Genomic DNA, 22141 nt, shown 5'->3' on the forward strand with positions numbered 1-22141 from the left:
CAATCAGGTTTCACAGCACTTGCACAAACACCACACCTCATCTTCAATGCTTGCCAGTATTCCATCATCCCCAATATAAACCACTTTTTTCTATAGAAGTGTATCCACCTTCCACAATTAGTACTGGTGCAGATAAAGGTGAGCTGAAGGAGGTCTGTACTGTTCACGTATACGTAGCAGAAGTAATGTGATTGCCAGTAGTGGTGGGTAAAAGTCAAATGTAGTTCAATGTGCTTAGCATCTTGAAAGCCAAATCAGCACCGTTTAAGAGACAAAATGCAGATTTAGACATTTATATTTAAAGTAGATCTAAGACTTTATTCTGAAATGCACTCCAAACAAATTGACACTGATAACATTTGACTACAAGTTTAGGCAATCTGTAGTTACGACTTTGTCACGTAAACATAGCCTAAACAAATCAGTGTGACTGCAGGAGTTTCAGACAGCTGTAGCATACTAGTGTACCTGCTGTGCGTCTTGTGTTGCCATAGATTTACTCAATGTACAAAGCCTGGAACTGACCTTAGTAGAACAACACGTGACAATACACACTCCTGCGGAGGGAAAACCACTAGTAAAGAACAACTATCCAACTATCTATTCTGTAATGCTTATAGCCACTATTGCCCAGCAGCTGTTGCCAAAATGCAAGCATCTGGCCCAGCTCAGGATTTCCTGAACTGATTTGGAGATAGTTCAAGCTGGTTTTGCTAAAGTCTTTTCACAAACGTATCTGTGCTGAATAAATGAATAATCAGACCTCCTGACTGCAGCTGAGGAAGAAAAAGGATGCATTACCCCAGATTCTTCTTTTGTGAGGCTGGACCCCTTGCAAGGTTTTCTGATTTCCTGAGACCTGAGAGCCATTACTTCTCCAACTTTTTTTTTTTTTTTAACTCATCCTGGCAGTTTAGCAGGGAGGTAGTTATTAGAGTCCCAGCCCAGGGGACTTTGGGGTGGAAGTCACTAACACTGACACCAGGAGATGGATAGCCCTGTAGCCTCTTTAAAAAGAATGAGCATGGAGAACTGCAAGGTCCAACAGAGTCAAGCCGGCCTAACTCATTGCAAACCATCTAGTGACCTTCTGGACTCATCCCCCCTATTACACCTCTAAAGGGAACTGGGACCTGGCTTAACCATAGGAAGAGCGGGCTGGCGGACACGCTAGCACCAAATTGTTTGTATGACATTATTCTTCCCATGCGGGTTTCAGATTTGTGTCCACACATGTGCCTCCACCACAGGTCCTTGTGGCGTTCTGCCCTCCCCAGAGTGTTACAGACAGCCTGGGGAACCTACAGCGGGAATACTTAAGGGATATCCTCGCACTAGCAGAAAAACCCTGCCTGGCAGCCGACGCGCTATTTTAGTAGCTCTGTTCTGGCAGCACTACCCCTGTGGGACTTGACACCGCAGGCCTGGTTGGCCGTACTGCTGGCATGCAATAGCGATGATGATGAGGTGGGCAGGGGCACTCTCAGCATAAGGTCAGCACCAACCTTGCCTGCCTTGCCAGCTCCCTGGAATAGCTCATGGAGGTGAAACTGCAGGCCCCTAAAAAGCGTGCCCTACAAAAAAGTAGTGCTGGCCCATATAGCAATTAGCCTACATTAGTGATCCCACAGAATATGCTTGAGGGCCACAACAGTGTGGATAGCCAGGGAACTGAGTCTGAAATATACATTATAGGAAGGTAATGTACACACAGCTGATTTGTTTTACATGCATATTGGAAAGAAACAAACTCTTTTTATTCTGGTTTCATAAGGCTGAGTGGAATACCTCTTGATTAGACCCTCAGTCCATCTCTCATAATACTTTTTTAACTCCTACTAATGATCAGCCACCTCACGACTTGACAGACCGGTCTTGGGCAGAGATCTTGAATAAAAGAGGTTCAAAGAAGTTCTGTGAAAATTGGTGGCTGGGTCGAGGATTGATCCTGGTTAATTAGTTAACTGTTTCTCACTTCAGGAAAAGCTGCACTGTAAGCTGAACTGTTAATGCTTCTGTTTGGTCGGCTAACTGGCCAAGCTGCACACGTGTAACCCCAAATAAGTCACAGTTCACAGTCCCCTTTGCTCAACAGATAGTGCATGTGGGAGCTTTGGGGTAGTTCAGTGTCTGAGGCATAAAGGGAATCTGAAAACCTGAAATAATATATTGGACTGGGATGAGACAGAGGATCTGGGAGGAAAAAAGGGGTAGGCAGCCAAGCATTACAAGTTGCCCAGAGAAGTTGTGGATGCCCCCTCCCTGGAAGCATTCAAGGCTAGGCTGGATGGGGCTTTGAGCAACCTGGTCTAGTAGTAGGTGTCCCTGCCTGTGGCAGGGGAGTTGGAACTGGATGATCTTTAAGGTCCCTTCCAACCCAAACCATTCTATGATTCTATGATTCTTGCTTCTACTGCTCAAAAAATGATTTCGTAGTATGGTGGAATACTATAAGTGGCAAGTTCAGGGAACTGTAATTTAAAATTCATCACAATTTCTTTTTCTTAGCTAGCAGGAGGTTTTATGGTCCTGTAGGCACCTAGCAGAACATACTTCTAAGAACTTTCTTGAATAGGTTTGTGAAGTCAAGATACTGCAAATATCATGCGTTGAAACTTCATGGACAATATCCCTCCAGAGGGAGCACAAGAAGCTTTATCCTGACATCAAGAACAAAGTTTTCATTTTAGCCAGCAAAGACATATGTTCTGCTACACAACTATGGAGTAAGGAAATTGTATTTTGTATCACTGGATAAGCTTCAAAAGAAGCTGCCAATGAACGACCCAGTTTTAGCAGGATTGAGGACAGTTTTTGACTCTTCCAGGAATTCCTACAGAGAACCAAAGCTTTACATTGAACAGGTGTAGGTAGATTCAACTTAGCTATGTTACAATCAGCAGAACCAAATACAAATTTTTAGAGATGTGAATTGTGTTGTACTAGTCCTTTTGCATGTGAGTGAAACTTTATTATTAAATTAACATAATTTCTTTTTCATCTTTTCAAATACAGGGAAACCAGATCCCTCTAGAAGTTGGAAAATGAGGATGTAGAGAAGTTCTCAGATGGGAAATACTTGACATTGTAGCACTTAATTTGCAATAGTTTTAAAGAATCACAATTCTTCAGGATGCCTGATTTTAACAGAAAACTGTTCTGCACTCCTACAGGTGTATTTATCATGGAAAGTGGTTTCAGTTGGACTTCTGTGATACGACTTTCAAGTATACATTTCCCCTAAAATATATAATACAGCCTCTTTCCCAGAGGCTTCTTCCCCAAAAAACTCCATTGTTTTGGGGAACGACTTTTGAAGTGAAGTGAGGAGCTTGTCATACTTAGGAGTGTGATCTTCAACCTGCCTCTTTATAGAGTGAGAACACCAAGCAATTCATGACTGCCATTCAAGAGAATCTCAGAGAAAACTCAGGGAGCCGCACAGTTTTTTTTGTCGTAGCAAGCCTCATCCGGCAGCAACAGCAGCAATTCCAGGACCTTCTGGTCCAGAGGCGTGCCAACCTACACAATACGCAGTACTGGCTGTCAATCCAAACCTTGTACTATCAAAGCCAGGCTCTGATGATGACTCAAAAGCGTATCTATCTACATTCGAATAGGTTACCATGGCAACCGTTCTGGCCTAAAAAGAGATGGACCACATTAGTTACTTAGCAGCACCTTTTTGACAGGCGAAACACAAGCTGCTCGCTCCAGATGATGGTTTGATTTAGATTTAAGTCTGTCTGAGAGCTGCCATGGTGTTCTCTGAAGTGTTAATGATGTAACCCAGAGAGAGAACTTCTTTTGGGACTTAACTTCAGATTGTGGCCTAGTACTAAAGGGACTGAGCTGTATAGTGGCTTTGCCTGAGAAACACAAGTTAACAGAACAGTTGACATCATAATATTTTTTGTATATTATGAAGAAATCCTTTCTGAAGATCTTGGTCTGCTCGCGTAAGAAGGCCACTCTTGCAGAGGACATGCAGGATGCCAAGGATTATTTGAATTGCTTCTGGCACAACACATCATGTAGATTGAAACATCTATTCAAAGTACAAATATCAAGCCCTGGAAAGGTCGGAGTGCCCATGACTGGTATGAAGGAAGCATGCAGTTCAGACCGAAATGTACATGCTCCAAAAGAAAAACTGCATGGCTACAAGGGCTTTTTAGGGTTTGGATCACAGAACGAAGACTTCCAGAACATATGGTGAAGAGGCAAATGGACCCCTCTACTCAATGTAGGAAGGCTGAAAAGGGAAAAACTGCAACATCTTACCCATAATCACACTCCACTATCAGGCAACTGTGTTGCTGACACAATGAAATGAGTATCTATAGTTTGAAGCTGGAAGAGATGGATCCAAGCTGATAAGATACTGAGCAGCTTCCATAGACTTGGGAAGTCCTTAGCCCTTTAATTAGGAAAACATCTTCATCCCTAAAATGGTAGAGATAGTCTTATTGATATGATGTATACTCAGAAGGCCACAAAAATTACTACTGACATAACTATACTGCTTTAATTCTATGACTGGCAGAACACTGGGTTGAATAACTAAAAAGCTATTTTAAAAGTTATGTGAGCAGACACTCCTAACTCAGGAGTTATGAAGTCCTGGTAATCTTCCCCAGGAAGTGAGGAAGGTTCTGAAATTACCTATTGCTTCCAACATCTGGAAATCCAGGTAAGTAAACCTGGCATCATATGCAGACTTATAGACTATGCCCATAATCAGAGGCAAACAAATAAACCAACAACTAAATGAGCAAAACTGGCCACTGTGGATGTAAGAAGTGCCATGTTGAGCACGCCAGGAGTTTTGTATCAGAATTTTTAAAAACAATTATAAACCAAGCAGACCGAACAAGTAATTCCTGTCTAATCTTTACTGGGTAGAAGCCTCAAAGGATGAAAGTAATGTTATGTGATTTTCAGCTTTCCTCTCTGATTGATTGATCTCCTTAATCTATTTCTTTGATAAAAGAGAAAGTAAATAGGAACACACAAATATTTATTTCTGACTTTATATTCATCTGCCATGCTGTATCCTATTGTTCTTCATTTAGATGACAAAGCATGTGGTTTTTCCCCCCTCATACCAATAATAATAATAGCCGTCAGTCTGGGAAACCCGTTGTTTCTACAGCATACTTTGTGTGGTGGTCCTGCACCTTCAGGAACTCTTGAATTATTTACGTTTCAATTACAACCATTTCTGCACTGGTCCTAAGTCTACTTTGTTAACAGCATAGATGTAAATGCTCACTAAAAAAAAAATAGAGGAAAACAGGAAGGATTATATTTCTCAGTATAATCATACTGGAAGACAGGAGAGGCAGAATAGTCAACCAAGGCTGACTGTAAGGTAAATTTTTGTCCCATTAAGATACTGTAATTTAATGTTTTGAATGTTGTGTATCACGTCACCTTGCATCTACTGAACTAAGAAAACTTTTATAGTTTTGTTGTTTCTTTTACATCTGTTCTATTTTTCTAGACTGTTGTATATTATTTTCTCTCTTAGATCTTATTTCTCCACACTGTATTCTTTCCTCCTCATTTTTTATGTACTTTTTTTCTTATTTTTTCTCAAGTTTTCTGCTTATTATTGTTCTTTTGGCCCAAAAAATTCAGCTTTCTGAGGGGTTAGTCTCTTAGGAAGAGAAACCCAAGTATTCCTTAGGAGCCTGTCTACTAATTCATAAAGAATGTATGCAAACTCCTATTTTCATGTGTGATGATACTGAAACACTGTCAAACTACTCTAGGTAGTTTTTGATGAAGAGTTAAAAAAAAAGGACTCTCAGTCTTTGCTGTCTTGGCAGTCCCTTCCTTCCTAAAGAAAAAACAATGTAAGATATGATAACTCATTATTATGTTGAACAAAGCAGAAGAAATTAGCAAGTATTTGGATCCCCTTCTTCCAGATCACAAACTATTTCTCATTGCTCCATCTTCAATCTCTATTATCTCAGCTACTTCTCTCCAAAGCTGATCTCTTAGAAGGCAATGTCTCTTGCTGTCATATTTATTTTTGGCCTGTTGTATGGAGTTTACTAGCAAACCCAGTTAAAGTGTACCTTTATCTTCTACCCCTTACTCCCACCTCACATCTATGCAATACCGACTTCTTCATTACTCGAGTACAACCATTCATGGGATGTGTTACACAACAGATCAGGAAGCTGACCTGGTTTTAAAATCAAAACAAAACTTCTCTGGATGGAGCAAGATTCTGGCTGCGTCCCAGCTTGGAAGACCCTCAGTTCCCGAACACTAGACCCAACCTTTACCCTAGCCATACCTGCAGCACAGAAGAGGACTCCTATCTCACAGTGCTAAGATAAAGCTCTGTCCGGTTCCCACACTGTGCACTAGGTTTCCAGGTGAGGCAGGATTCTGGTAGAGTCCCAGCCGGGATGACGCTCAGATCCCTAACCCTAGCCCTAAAGCTACAGGGAGCAGAGGACACAAGTTCTCCTCCCAACACATACAAACAAGCAAGTCTATCCTGACACCAGCTCTAATCCCAGATTCTGTGGCTGGAGCAGGATTCTGGTAGAACTGCAGTTTGCAATGGCCTTGTTCCTTAATTTTAATAACTACCAGCTTCAACACTTTAGCTGTTGAGGACCTAAACCGAAAATGTTGTAGACCATCTCTAGTGTGTATACATGCTTTTAATGAAATGGACATTTAAGAGAACACTGTTGTAGAAGAGAAGAACTATATAGGTTATTCATTATCAGGATAATATTAACAAGACAAAAGTATTTAGTTGTTTGTGCTGAAAATAAAATTTTAAAAAAAGGCCATCACCTTTTCAAGGACATTTTATCTCAGCCCAGGTTGCCACATACCATAACCTTGGGTATAGCCAGCAAAATAAAAGCAGAGGACTAATGAGCAACTGCACAAACTCATGAAAACTCTGTAACATTTTTAAATTAGCAAAAAAAAAGCCCTCAGAAAAACCCCAACCCCAAACAAGTTACATGCTGAAACATACACTAATACAGTAAATGGTGGGACAACTTTCTATGAGCTTTTTAAGTTACCTACATTGAACAACAGAGCAATTATTCTGCCACTACATGTCACCATTCACGCAGAATGGCAGAGATTTTAGCAAGGTTTACAAAATCCTCATGGGGATGGACCCCACCGTCCCCAAGAGAAGAGCTGCCCTTCCTTACTGATGAATTGGGCAGAGCATATGCAAGACAGGCAATGCTTTTCTGTATGTTCTGGATTTCCTGTACAACACACTGTGCACGCAGGTACCCTAGGCCAAAATACGATGATGCTAACGTGGGAGTCCCTGGGTAGAAGCAGGCGATCCTGCGGGCCTTTGTTACGCTGGACGCGTGTTGGCTTTCCTCATCCCAGGGTAAGAACTGCATTCTGGTCATACTCAAAGGCAAAGAGAGAGGTGTCAAAAGCAGCTCAAAGTGACCTCTCCATCTTTCTGGGGCTCAGAGGAGTGAGAAATGACCGCTTAAATCATGGTGCTCCCAGACACCTACCACGGCTTTAAGGTGCAATTTCATGGATGATTTAATCTAACCTAACACTGTGCTGTTACTCAGTGGGGTGGTCCCACAATTCCCCCGCCACATGTTCCTGCTGTCTCTGGTGCATCAGTATTTCTCCTAGCCATACAGACAACTTTTTATTTTGGAGGGGTGTTTTGGTTCGTTTAATCGTGCTAGCATTCCTGCTGATGTAGAAAAAAAGAGGTCGAGGGACTGCATGGCTGAAGGTGGAGAGCCTCCGGACTGCTATTTTCAGCTGCAACAAAATTTTAGCTTGGTTGAACTGCGTGTGATGCTGCATTTGTAAAGCAATGCTTAGATCATTTGGGAGAACCTATGGCTTTGGCTGTTGCTGCACCTGTCTCCCTCTCCTTGGCTGCTTATTTCCCCCTTTTAAGCTGAGATAAAAAGTATTAAAATAGGAAGAAAAGCAAATGGAACAAGTGTTAGTAAATGTCCTAATTTCTTCAGGGAGGCTGGCTGTGAAATAAAATGACTAGATTAAAGTACCACATGTTAGAATTAAAGTATTAGATAAAGGCCATACTCTACTTTTGGATCTTTGTGGGCATTCCAGAAAAAAAAAATATTAAAAAATCCCTGTCACAGATTCAGTCTAGCTGCACCGACGCCGCAACTCCGCTCCGCAGCTACGGCTGGAAAGGGGCCTTTCCTCAGCAGCCCGAGGCTCCCCTCACACAGCACACCCGCGCCGTGCCTGCCCGGCGAGGCAACACCTTAGTGCGTTTTCTTATCTTTTTTTGGGGGAATACATTTATTTTTTAAGGGGGGAAGGATGAGGAACACCCCTGCCCACGGCCTCCCCGCGCCGCGGGAAGCCCGGCCTGTTCGGCCCCGCCTTGCCTCGGGCGGCCGCAGGGCCCCGCTCCCCCCGCCCGCCTCCAGCACCGCCCGGCCCGGCCCGGCCCGGCCCGGCCGCCGTGCCGGCGCCCCCTGGCGAGCGGGGAAAGGCGCCGCCGCAGCCCTGTGCGGCGGCGGTGAGGGCGGGGCGGGCCCGGCCGCCCCCTCCCGGGCGCCCGCCGTGCGGCAGCGGCAAGGGCAGCCGCTCCCATCTCCCCACTCCCCAGCGCCGTTACCGGCCTCGCACCCCGCCCCGGCGCCTCCCCCTCCCCCACGCCCGGGCGCGCCGGGGCCATCCCGGCCCGCAGCAGCGCGGCCGCACGGATACCGTCACACGCCGGCGGGCGGGGGGGCAGCTGTTCCCTAGGCGACCAGGGCCCGCCCTTCACCCGTCGCTCTCTTCCCCGCCCTCCCCACGTCAGCGCCGTCTCCCGCCCGGCCGGGGTGGGGCAGCCGGGCCGCGTGATTGACAGTTACCATAGAAACAGGCTCGCCCCGTCGCCATTTTGTCAGTTAGCTTTTTTTTTTTTTTAAAAAAAGCCTCTTCCCGCCCGAATCGCGGGGTTTATTTTTTTTCCCCTTCTCCTCCTTCCCTGTCCCCCCCGAAAACCGTTATCGCAGAAGGAGACGAAGGAACACCCTCAAAAAAACTGTCCCCCGAGGGTCCGGCAGGGACACGCGAGAAGTTCGTCCCGCGCGGGCGGGAGGGAGGGAGGGAGGGCGGGCGGACGAGGACAGGCTCGATTCGGCAGCAGCCGGAGCAGCGGTGCGGTGCGGTACGGGCGGGGAACGGGGCGGCGCAGCGCCCTGGCGAAGCCGGTTCGCGAGGGAGGGGGAAGGAGGAGCGGGCGGGGAGAGAGGGAGGGGGAGGAGGTAGAGGCTGGCAGGCGGGGGAGGGAGGGAGCGAGGAGTTCCCGGGGGCTCGGTACGGCGCTGCGCTTCCCCCCTACCCCCTCCTCCTCCTCCCCCCGCCCGCTCGCGCCCGCCCGCTCGCCGCTGTCCCCGCGCTGCCTGGCCGGGGCTCAGGCCGCCGCCGCCGCCGCGCCGAGCCGAGGTGAGGCCGGGCCCTGCCGTTGCCGCCGCCGGGCGCTGCGCAGGTTTGGAACGCGCGCCATTTTGTGAGCGATAGAAAATCCAGCCCGGCCAGGAAGCGCCGCGGATCCGCCCGCCGGGCCGGGCCGGGCCCCCCCCCCCCTCCTCTTCGCCGCCCAGAGAGGAAGGCGCGTAGCGGACAGACCCCGCGGCCGGTGCCCTCCGCCCCCCGAGCGGCACCGGCACCGCCGCCAGCCGTGCGGGCCCGAGCGCGGCGGGGCGGCCGGACTGCGGAGCGCACAAGAGGGAGGCGCTGCCGCGCCGGGGCCCCGGGCCGAGGCCGGGGGAAGCGCTCGCTCATCGCCTTGCCTGCGCCCGCCGCCCGAGGGAAGAGGCCTCAACCGGGAGAAGCAGGGCCGGAGCGCAGGGCCCGCCGCCCCCCACACGGGTAAGTGAGACGCCTCAGCCGGTGGCGGGGAGCTGCGCAGCGGGACGAGCTGGTGCCACCTCCCGGCCCGGCGCGGTCGAGGGGGGCGCAGCGCAGGGGGCAGCTCCGCTGCCATCTTAGAGAGTGGAGGTGGGGAGAGCGCAAGGGGCCCGCCGAGCCCCGGGCCGCAGCTGGCAGGGCCGAGCCGCGTACCGGGCTTTGGACCTGGCCTTCTTCCCCGCCCTCCCTACCGCCGGCCGCCCCCTTCTGGGGCAGACCGGGCATGGCCGGGGGGCAGCGGCGGCGGCCGCGGCCTCTGCGGCGGCCCTTTTCCCCTCGGCGTCCGGGAGAGGCTGTCGCTGCCGGGTTGGGAAGCAGAGCGGCGAGAAGGGCCGCGGGACCGGCAGTGGAGGAAGGGAGCTCGCCTGGATCCGCTGGCTCTTATGCGCAACGCCCTGCGGTGGGCGGGTGCGAGGTCTCGCCCCGGTCTGGGAGCAGGGAGAGGGAGGCGAGGAGGGCGTCGAACCGTCAGCTGAGCCGGCACCTGTTGTGGTGGAGGCTTGAGGTGCCCCTGCCTGCACCCATGTGAGGGACTTGTGTGGTTGGGAGGTGGGGAAGTTGGAGGCCGCTGTAGAAGGAGTACCTGTGTGAGATGACTGTCAATCTGGGCGGGGGGAAGGGGTGGGGAAGAGCAGGGAGAAGCCGTTGGGAATAGGCGCAGGGACACACAGGCACTTCTGTATTTTAATAGCTGGCTGCAGTCTTTTAGGAATTTAGCTTTGTGTTGCTGAAGAAATTTGAGACCTCATCTGATACATAGGGTGCTCCTTCTCTGGCGTTCCCTCCCGTCGCCACAAAATCAGAAAACGCAATTAAAAGTACTGTAATTTGAAATTTCGAAATTGGTGCATTTTTGAATCTCAGTCAGCTTTGAAGTTTCCAGTTTAGTCTGTCCAAAGACTATGTAGGGGTTCTTTGATCATGTGTCTAGATTGCTGCTGTTACTTAGTTCTCCTATTACTCCACAGTCATTGGGGGAAATAAACATTCATTGTTCTTTAAAATTAACAAAGACAGAATATCTGACTACAGAATAAATCAACAAGCATGTTTTTGACAAGCTACTGTTATAATCCAAATGAGAGTGTGCTGTTAACTTTTGCCAGTAGATATATATAGTCACACTTACATGGGGGGTCTAGGTAAGTAGAAGTTAATAACTTGTCTTATTACCGTGTTGGTATTTCATTCTTCTTTCCTTAAGAAAAGGTGTGTAAAGCTGAAGAATACATCGATGGTATCTGGTAATAAATAAGCAAACATTTTGTTTGTAGTAGTATTTAATTATCTGTCTGTAACCAAGCAGAATTTAACTTACCTTATTGGAATAGTCTGTAGCCCTAAAAAGTTTTGGTAAACTTGTTTCTCTTTTTCTCTACACCCCTCTCACCCCAACCTCTGTAGGTTGGATATTTTTGGAAAATTAATTATACTTTATAGAATTAAAATAATAACACTGAAAATAACTCTGAGTATGAGCTAGTATTTGTTAACCATTATCTGTATATATTTGGTGAACTTGGCGTGTGTGTGTGTATATAGATTACTTTTGTAGGCTCCGCTTCATGGTTTTGGCTTATATGAATTATTTAGAGCTAGAGTGTTTTTATTTCCAGTCTGAAGTAGAATATGTGTGTGGTGTGTTAAATTTACATTTTCTGCTGTGAATTAAAAATTCTGTCAAAGTTTATGAGTTTCATTCGTGGGTTTTGAATATTCTTTCAGTAAAGCAAGTGTATCTTGTTCAAAATTGAATAAAGAGCACGGTCTTCTTAAATCAAGCAAAGAGGGCAGTTCCTTCTGTTAAATTGTGTATGCATTTATATATGACAATAGTTCAATATTGTTTCCAGGCAAATAGGTAAGAATGTTTGTTACATGAGCAGCAATGTTACAGTTCCTGAATCAATACTTGGGTGGATTTAGAACTTGTCGTTGGAATCTCCTCCCCCAAGCTGGACAGTGGCGGAGAAGCCTCAACAAGGATAATTTTACCTAATAGCAGCCAAGAGTTCTCTATTTCAGTGTCAATTTATGGGTAGTATTCTCTTACTTGTGTAAAATAATGAGGTAGTCATCAGGAATTTATCAGTTTTTAAAGTATGTGGGTTTTGCATAGACTGGGAATTAACACGTAATGACCATAAATGACTTATAACAAACTGGTGGATAGTTTAAACAAAGTAGAAAAACGTGACTGGTATCTAGTAAAAACTGTGTGCATTTAATTTGGACATATTAGCTAACATGTATACCACATTTTAAAATCTTAATTCTGATAGGGCCTTGCAAAGAAACATGTGTCTGGGTTAACTGTATTATTAGACTTTGCCTTAATGGACTTAATGTGATATTTTTGTCATTTTAGTTCAAATCAGTCAACACCTTAACATAAAGTGAAAAAGTCCCTTTTAGTTTATGCTAAAATGTTTGAAGCTGTACCACCTGGTCATATGGTAGTATGCGAAAAGACTAGTTAAACGCATGAAAAACTGTACCTTTATTTGCTATGATAGCATTGTACAGTTTCATCTGAACTGAAATGGGTGATGATTTGAAGACTAAAATGTACTCTTCCCAAAGAAGCAATTTTGTTGCTATAATTAGATTCTCTTTTCAGCATTCCTCTTAAAACCTCTTTATTTCGGGTGTTTTTAACCCCGGCTATGGGACTGTAGGTTGAAAGTTGTTGTTACAGCCTATGTTTTTGAGTAAGAATCGAAGACTGGTGTATGTTTAGTCTTTCTATGGTAATTTTTAACGCCATTTGGAGAACTATTCTCCAAAGTGAAGTAAAAAACTTTCTGATACCTTTGTTTTATGGGAGCACAGGAGACTTGTGTAACTTCTGAAATCCTTTTGTAAATAGATCTGTTGTTGTAGAATAGGATTATTTACAGAGAACTGCTGCTTTTGTCTTTATAACTGAGTACAATAGATTATTTGTTAAGTTTACAGTTTCATCTCATTTTTTTAGTAAGAGTTTGGTAAGAAGCATCTTTTTTAAAAAAATTATGTAATAACTTTTTTGCTGATCAGACTTTAAGAAGTCTAAAAGACTTGATATATTTATGCAGTGAGACTTCTTTTTTGCTCTAAGACTGTTTGAAATAATACAAAAAACCTTTCTAAGCAAACATGCCTTTCTTCTAAGCTTATGAGTGGAGAAAAAAGTAAACAAGACATTCTGACAAGGGGAATACTCTCCTTTTCCTTCCTCACCTTCATGGGTCCTTCAAGAGGAGAATTATGGGAGCTGTAGTCTATTCATGGTTTAAAACCACTGGAGAAACTTTTGATAATTAGAAACAATTGTTACTTCCAGAAAGACATATTCTATATGTACAGTTACCTAGTACTCTCTCTTCGAGGTGGCACGGTATACCAATAGAATGGCAGTGACCTGATCATTAGGTGCGTGTAACAATTAATGTAACAGTTTGTAATTGATATCCATTGGTTATCTTTTTCCGTTATGGGGAAGGAAGGTAAAATTCTGCATTTGGTTCTGTTTTATCCAAGCATGACTGAAAAAATAACTGCTTTTGCTAGTACAAATGTATTTCATTATTTTAGGTCTCTTATTTCATATTTACCCCAACTTTATTTGCAGTTTAGCTCCATTTGCCCTAATACTCACATGTATGAGTCTGGTCCAGTATCTGTGGGTGCTTAATTATGGCTTACTTGCCTGAGAGCACGGATCAAAAAAGGAGCTCCTCTTTGACTAGGAGGCACATAGTGATGAGACAGGCTAAGCCCCATTGTCTTTTTTTCCCCCTCTCTCGCTCCCCCCTCCCCATTTTTTCCTTCCCCTCCTCAGTCTCTGAAGGATCGGTGAGTTTGCCATAGTTGAAAAGGTTGGAGATGGGGTGGCTCAGTATGAAAGGTACTGACGTTGTCATAGCCTCGTTCATTCCAAAATATCCTGTCCATACGATTTACAGGGAGAATACCCACTGAAGGGCTCGGGAAGTGTGGAAGGGAGTTCCCAGTCAGCTCTGTTTACTGCCATGTAGTGTGAATACTCTGGAGCCTCTGAAGTCTACATAGTAGCTGTTTCAGCTACCCTGTATGAAGACATAATCAGTTTAATTTCAGCTCTGAATACAGCATTTCTTGAAAGCAGTGAAAATGTTTCTGTAATTAAAATACCATAAGCTAGTACTTACGTGTAAACATACTCCTTGCAAAGTTTCCAGGGTCTTAGTAGCACTAGATACCTGAAAGTGAAACCAAGTAAATGAAAGTGAAATTAACTCCATTAAGTGTCAGTTTTGTTCCAGCTGTGAGAAACTTTCAATTTATGTGTTACGTAAAGTTCCAAAACCTTCTATTTTTTCTTCCCTCCTTTTTCTTTTCCCCCAGAGGCAAATAAAAATAAACTGTGTTTTGAGTCAGTTAGAGGAATAGTTAATAAATATTAATACATGTGTACCTATGTGTTGAAAAGTTTCCTCTTTCTTTTTAATAACTGTTTGGATGGTGACATAAGAGAGGAATGGAAATATACAAATTAATTTCTGATGGCGAAGTTATTCTTTCAAAATATAATTGAAAAAATTTAGAGTGAATTTTGATGAATTACTGAAAAAATCAAACTAGTAGAATGTCTAGTTGGCACAATCATAGTTAAATACATTTTAATGATTAAATCAAACTTGCCAGTGAAACTTTTAAATCCTAGTGTCCCAAAAACCTATTGTTCACTGTTTTTTGGCTTCCTGGCTTCAAACACAGGTAGCTAACATTTTTTGTTCATTCAAAATCTTGCTTATGTGCTCAAATCTTAATTTGTGTTCCTGTGAACTACGTAAATTGCTAATAACTTCTCATTTACTTTGCCAGTGGACCTGTCACCGAGGAGCCAATCGGAGCATAGCGCATCCACTTTCGTTGTAGAGGAAATAGTTTTGTGTCCATGCTATCAGTTTACTGTTTAAATTGAAGGAAGGGGTAAAAAGAGGGAAAAAATATTGTCAGGTAGGGAAGTTAATGTGTTAGTACTTACTCAGTTCTGTATTTTCCTGAACACTGTGAATTTCCTTACACTGATCTCTGTTTGGTCTGTCCAGTTGTAACTACAGCTTTTTTCCTAATTATGAATGTATAACCGTATATATTCTTGGTTTTTAAATACAGTTTTAACAGGACTTACACATGAAATACATATAGGGTATGTGTGTGATTCCAGACAAGTCAGTTTCTAATACACTCTTTCAAAATCTGATTGATACTGGAAGCTCAGTAACTTTCCTGGATCATGTCTGATTTTGGCTTCTTTGTTGTTATTCTTTCTAACTTGTGGATAAGTAGGCATTAATTTAACGGTACGCCAAAAATTGCAAGTTAGTGTTTGAAACATATTAATGTCTCTGTTAATGTTACAAGAAGTGATTGTTGCATGAAGATCTTGGCAGTTTCCCTTTCTGTTGGAGTTACTCATAAATGCTACAAATACTGGGTCATAGTTATGGAATAACACAGCTGAATGTACATTTTTCACCACGATCAGGTGTTCATAAGCTTAGAATTCTGTGTTCTTGTATTTAGGGTGACTTTGCCATCAATGTCATACTGTGCCTTCAGAAGCTGAGATTTTTATGGCAGGCCATGTGCAGGAAAATGGGCATTACTGCACATGCGGAATGTGTACATGATTGCACATATCTGTCTACGTCTTCCCACTGAAATCAGATTTTTACTGAAGTAAAGTTCTTCATATGCTAAGGCTACAAACTTACATTACACTTTCCCCCAAAATCAGAAGCACTAGTAGGTGCAGTTCTGGGGAGAGGCAGTTAACTATGCAGTTACTACAGCTTCATTTTGAATGACCCTTGTATCTCCTCAAACTTTTCCTGATGGTTTATTATTTTTAATACACACTGCATTTTAGAAGCTTAGTTTCTAAGAGAATTAATGTCTTCTGTTAACTGTGTCTACTAGAGACAGCATCATAAATGATTCATTTATGTTGAAGGCTGAGTGGAAAGAGTATATATGATACTGTGTTATAAACTATAGTTGAAGTTTGTATTATAAGGGCATAGTTAAAAATTGCTTGGTTTTGCATTGTTGTACTACTTTGAGACCTTAGCTGGGATTTGATTTCCATTTTGTTTTGTACTGTACAACATGAAGAAAGTACTATTTCTTTCTCCATTTAATCAGGATTTCATTACTTTGAAATGCATACCCATTCATTCTTCATGTTCTCCTACGTAGCATTTTTGTTATGCCATTGTGTAAATGCATACGTGTTTGTGGTTTGTTTTTTTCTTCTGGTAAAAAAAAAAAGTTGTGAGTTATTGTAATTTGATAGTATGTTGTACGAAAGTGTAATGATAGAAGGTCTAAAAAATAATAATCTGGAGGCGTGAATGGAAATCATTAGTGAGATATGATGTGGTCCTTAGAAGAGGGTTTAACTCCTGTCTTTGTAGGATTTGTTTGGGGATATTTTCACCTTTGGATTTTACACAGTGTGCAATCATGATTTTCAGTTCACAGTGTCCATATGAGTCTACTTTCAGTCCTTTTACCCATCAAAACATTCATTTACGTATCTCTATGGAGTTAAATTAGCCAGAGTCATGTTCACAGCATGGACATTTTAAAACTTTATGAGCTTAGTTTTGAAACCTTGAGAAATCCAGTTGCACATGTGGAAACATATTGTTGGAGTACAAGTACTTGGCTGCCTTACCTTAGTGGTTAATGGTAACACTGACAACTTCTGTTGTCATTCTTAAATCAAGATTGGCTTTGCTTTGCGTGATGGGGACTTGAAACTTGTATCATGCTTTTCTGATGTAAGGAACCGTTAGAACTGGAGACAGTTTTTAAAAGTGGATTTGAAGGTTAATACCTAGTGCCCCCTTACTTAATTTGCATACCGCCAGACAATTGCAGTAAGCCAAAATACAAGTTTTTTCTAAAATGTTTCTGTTTTAATTCCTTATAGAAGTTAATAAAGCAAGGAAAACATGTTGGCCAAGTTACGTGTGTTATCTTGAGCTCTCTGTTTTAAATATAGTTTAAAAAAAATTCATTTTTTTCCTCTTCTTACAATGCAAAGAAATAGTTGTATACCTGCATAAAGCAGGTGTATCATTCTGGTTTTCTGCTAGATATTCTTGACCATCATCCAGTTATTTCAAGAAATGAGAAAAAAAACTTCTACCTATAGTTTACAAGGTTCAAGTGTCGTGTTTTGAAATCATTCTCTCTTCTGCACAGTTTGTAAAAATGCTACTTCTCTAATTGAATGTAGATATTTTAGAATGTGTTTATTTCAGTTTAGCTACTGTTCTAATGGAAGAGAAATATAAAAGTGAATGTAGTGATACACAGGGATATCCAGCTCAGTGTTTTGTATGTGAAGGAAAGGAATGTACACAAGTGACAAACTGACATTTTTAAGAGGTCTTCTGAAGCTCTGCCAGTGTATGCGTGTGGTGCTTTGCATTTTGAAACATTAGAGATGATCAGCGACCTATGATCAGTCTGTATCCATGATTTGTGTGCATATAGACTATCAGTGTTTGTAGGCTGTGGAGCTTTTATTTAATAGCAGAAAAAAATGTCAATAAGCTTTCTAAATGCTTATTAAAAAAAGTCTTAAGATAAAGAAAACGCCAAATTGGAGTAGTTCATGTCATTAAATATTTTCCTAGTACTGAGAGGTTCATGGTAGACTTACATTCTGAGGCATAGGAGTGTGGGTTTTTTTACTTTTTTTTCCCCATTCTGTCCAATGTAATAATTTCTAGTTCTTATTTTTTTTTTTCTCATAAGGGACGTGTTCTGATTGAGATCAGTAAATAATTTTTTGTGTGTGGAAAAGATTTCCTTGGCCTTAGTTTACATTTGTTACACTTTAGTGTGTATTTTCAAAGTCTGTTATCAGAGAGCGGGGACTTAATTGACCTTCCTTATGTCATTCATAATTTTGTGTGCCTTTATCTCTAATTTTTATTTTTTTTTACTTCAGAAGTATTATCTTAGGCCTACATAGCTAAAACAATATTTTGCATACTATTGACCTCACTCTTTTTTTGTTAAGATTTTGTGTCTTGTAGTTCCTACCTAATTTTATTGAAATATGAGAACATGCAATTATTTCTATAGAAGAGTTTGAATATGGGATGAAGAGTTTAATTTTTTTAGACTTCCATCTTTGAAAATTTTTCCCTTGGTATTTTCTGATATGGGATTCTTTATACACTTTGCTTTCATTCTCTTTCTTTGGAGTACTGCTACTTTAAAAAAAAAGTCTTTGCTTTAACATACAAAGATTAAAATTAAGTTTTGTTTGCATAAAATGAAGCGATCCGAGATCTGTGGTTTGAAGTGAGGCAGAAGCTTAAGTTACATTTTTAGCAAGCATACCGTGGGCCCAGAATACAATTTCTGTTACGTATTAGTCATTATGTATATTCTGAAACCTGTGAGCTCCCCACTTGACAGTACCAGTTTATTTATGTATTTGAGGGAACAGGTATGCATTATATTTCATATGTTGTAAGCACAGTCTTTCTCCTTATATTTTAATCTTGAGTACCTCTGTAAAGTTGCGTTTTACTCTATTAGTTATTACCATAAAAATTCCCAAACTAAGTCAAGCACTCAAACACTGACAAAAATGGTAAAATTATCTCTTGCTTTTGCTGATCTTCCTATCTTTCATCATGCAGTAAATATAGGTTGTTGGTTTTTTTTTAGGTACAAGTTGTTAATAATTGCACACTGTCCAGACCTTGCACGTAGTCTCAGGTTTGTGACTTTCTCACAGGCTTGTGCACAGATGTAACATTTTAGTATCTGAATCTAGCAAATACTGACGGATTCTTTCAGCATCTTCTGGAAATGTTTTTCAATGATTAGGATCTAATGTACAGAAAAAACCCTCCACCAAACCTAGAGATGTTTATGTATCTTATTGGCAGCCTAACCTAAGGCACCGAGTTCCTGTTTTTTGGGGTGGGGAGAGGGTTTTCAGTGATTTTAGGCATTTTGTGTACCCCTTAACTTCATGTTGCTTTCCATACACACAGCAGTTTTTACTTTGCTAACAGGAGATAAATAGATGTTACTAAGCTGCTTTTTAGCAAGGGGAATGAAAGCAAAATAGGTAAAGTGACTTGCCCAAAGTTACACAGTGACGCAATGGGCGGAGCTGAGGTTAAGGGTTTAGGCGTCTTGGGTCTTAATAGCAGGATGCTGTGTATTTGCAGTTGTATTTGACCTGAGTTTATATTCTGAGTGTTTTGTAACTCGGAGAAGCAATCTCTTAAGGTTGGAGAGTGACTCAGCATATCCAGATAGAGGTCTGCGCAAGGAACTTAGGATTTGTTTGGAAATTTGGGGGAATTAGAGTTTGAACTAATTTTTCCTAGAGGGAGTTTGCTTGTCTTTAAAAAAAAAAAGTCATTTTTTACTTGCAGTCTCTTTCTCCATTTCATACGCATACCTCAATTTCAAAAAGAACTGATGGAGTATTTCAGTAAATAGTCTTATTTATGGTAGAGCTGGCATTTACTGTATAGTTTTGTTTTCTATGTGCTATCCTTCTGATGTACATGATAAGCATCTGTTCAAGGGATAAAATAACATTTGACTCTGTAAGTAAAGATTGTGTTGCAAAATATATGAGACAGAATTGTGTATCAGGCCTGTCTTAAACATTTCTTAACTTAGTCTGTGATTTTATGACATTTATAAGGCTTTTTTTCACATGGAAGGAGAAAGAGTCATATATGGTATTTGCCCAGTTTGTATAATTGAAACATCTCCATCTTACTAGTACAGAAGCTCCCACCTCTCCTACCTGATCTGGCAGAGCTGAGTTCTCAATCTTATGGGTCAACCACTTGAGAGTGAACAGTTTGGGGAACAGTGAGTTACCTGTGCAAGCATATACTGGGTGTGTAAACCACACTTTTGTATGCTTGGGTTTGGTTGGCTTTCATGAGGGAAAATTAGCTAAACGTCTTAAATGTGACTCTTCTACGGTAATAATCTGTGTTCTAGTTTCAGCTGATCAGACTTGTCACGGAGTCTTGAGACATTGGTTGGTAGTAGTGGTGGTGAAGGGAAGCAAACTTGACAGAAGCTGATGAGTAAAGATTGAAACTACTGGTCTTCTGCTATTATGCCTTCTTAAATTTGGGGGAAATTTGAGAAGACTTCATTATCTTTTTTTCATCCAGATCAATTCCATCTTCTTGCATGAGATAAGACCGTAGGCTGGTACATAATTTCAGCCTGGAGAGAATGCTTGAAGGGCAGCACAGCAAGGAGCAGAATATTCAGAGAAAAACACAAGGAACATTGATTTTCTTCCCCCTTTCCTTCTACCCTAAACCACTTTCTCCTTCCACCCACACAAATCTGTGTATGTGTTCCTGGGGCTAGGGAAAATTACCTTGCTCTCCCCAAAACTGTACCTATGCCAAGTTTGAAATAATTGAGAAAAAAGAAGCAAAAAGATGAAAAGCAACATGTGTTTTCGTATCTCATCTGCGAGGGGTGTGGGACATGCACAATATTTAATTTAATGACGTTATGTGTGTTTGTTTTACAGCGTAAGTATTAGCGAACTGATGTGAAGTTCATGCTGCAAGATGTAGAGGCACTGAAGCACTTTGAGGGAAATTGTTGAAAGAGTCGTTCTAAGGCAAAGTGTGCAACAAGGAGTTCTTTGAAGGCAATTACCACTTAAGCAGCTCCCCTTCTCTCCAGATTCTGGCTGCTTGTTCCCACCTGCTTTGTGTTGGCACAGCTGTTTGTAAGACCAACCAGTGAATCAGACTTGGAAACTGAGTTGGCTGAAATATATAATTTTATATATATAACATTTGTGTGTGTGTGGGGGTGGAGAATCAGGTTACCTTTCAGTCAGATCGGTTCTCAGACCCGGTACACTGTGCTGCTGCTCAGACATTTGACAAGATAATGGAATGGGTTGTGTGGGTGGACAGGAACAGGGTGCCTAGAAGAGGCAGGGGTTGGTTAACTGGCTCTGATAGCACTGTTCCTTAATGGAGAACAGCATTCTGAGGAATTTTTGCCACCCCTCCTGTAGTAAAACACTCTCCTGTCAGTATCTCTCTCTTGTGTCTCCCCCCCTCCCCAACTTTTGCTTGCAATCTCAAACTTCCATGCCTGTTCCCTCTCCAGTGTTCCCACTCTGATGCTGTCCTGCTTGTATGCACTCTTAACACACACTGCCACAGTCTTACTTGATAACAAGTTCTCTAACTCTCCTGCTTGCTGTCTAACTCTCCTACTTACTCCTGATGCATGTTTACTTGTGCTCTTCCTCTAGTTCTTCCTCACTCTTCCTTTCCCTTTTTTACAATTTTCTAGCTTCTGCTCATGCCCTTTTTCTCCCATGTACTTTCTAGTGCTTGGTCTCTCAAGCACCTCTTTTTTGTCACTTGCTGTCTCTTGCTTGCTCAGTGTTTTCTCCTGCTTGATCATTCTCACTTGTTCTTAACTTTCTCTTCCCCCCGTAAGAACAGTGCTTTTGAGGGGAAAAAACAATCCATGTTTTAAAGCGTAAAACCTCTTAAGAACCCCAAAGTTTTTAATTTTCTGGGTTTTTTTCCCCGAAACATTACCACCAAACAATACCATATATAGATTTCTTCTCAATCTCGTGCACTTCTGAAATTTTTACTTGAATTCTGTATTGCCTTAAGGTAGATATGCTCACACAAAATATGTATTGTTCCTGTTTGGACAAACTGAAAGCTGTATTGAAATTTTTAAAGTTAATGTTCTAATGAAAGGTATTTTTCAGCTGTCTTTATAAAATGTGAGCTTTTTGATACCAGAAGCTAAATTGCAGAGTAAAAATGCTTGGTTTTCTTGTTCCTGCTGTACAAAGGAGACATGAAAAAATGTTTCTCTTGATAGCCTAGTTTTAATATAACCACCAGCTGGACCGGTTATGTTAACAAACAAACAACTCTTTTGGAAATTCCATGCTTGCTTGTCCATATCCTGACATGAATGTCTTCCATCTCCTTGAACCCTTCAGGAGAGGGAGGAAGACTGCTCAGTGTTCTCAGGCAGTGTCTGTGGCAGATATAACCTGTACAGGTTAACATGTCTCTTGCTTTTTCCTAAACACAGAGGCACCATGAAGAACGTCTCCATGCTTTCTAGTAATTCCTGTAAATCCAGTATGAAGCTAACTTGAAATATT

The 22141-nt window shown here is 42.2% G+C and overlaps 1 protein-coding gene across 1 annotated transcript in view; it reads left to right on the plus strand.

Moving 5' to 3' along the window:
* The first annotated feature begins 9658 nt into the window (after window positions 1-9658).
* DYRK1A (dual specificity tyrosine phosphorylation regulated kinase 1A) overlaps window positions 9659-22141 on the plus strand; it is an 89520-nt gene continuing 77037 nt past the window's right edge. Inside the window, exon 1 of the mRNA XM_068418110.1 lies at window positions 9659-9885. The gene's annotated coding sequence lies outside the window, so the exon portion shown is untranslated. The remainder of the gene's footprint in view (window positions 9886-22141) is intronic.

The sequence above is a fragment of the Nyctibius grandis genome, chromosome 2 (assembly GCF_013368605.1).
Source record: "Nyctibius grandis isolate bNycGra1 chromosome 2, bNycGra1.pri, whole genome shotgun sequence".
Taxonomy (NCBI): Eukaryota; Metazoa; Chordata; class Aves; order Nyctibiiformes; family Nyctibiidae; genus Nyctibius; species Nyctibius grandis.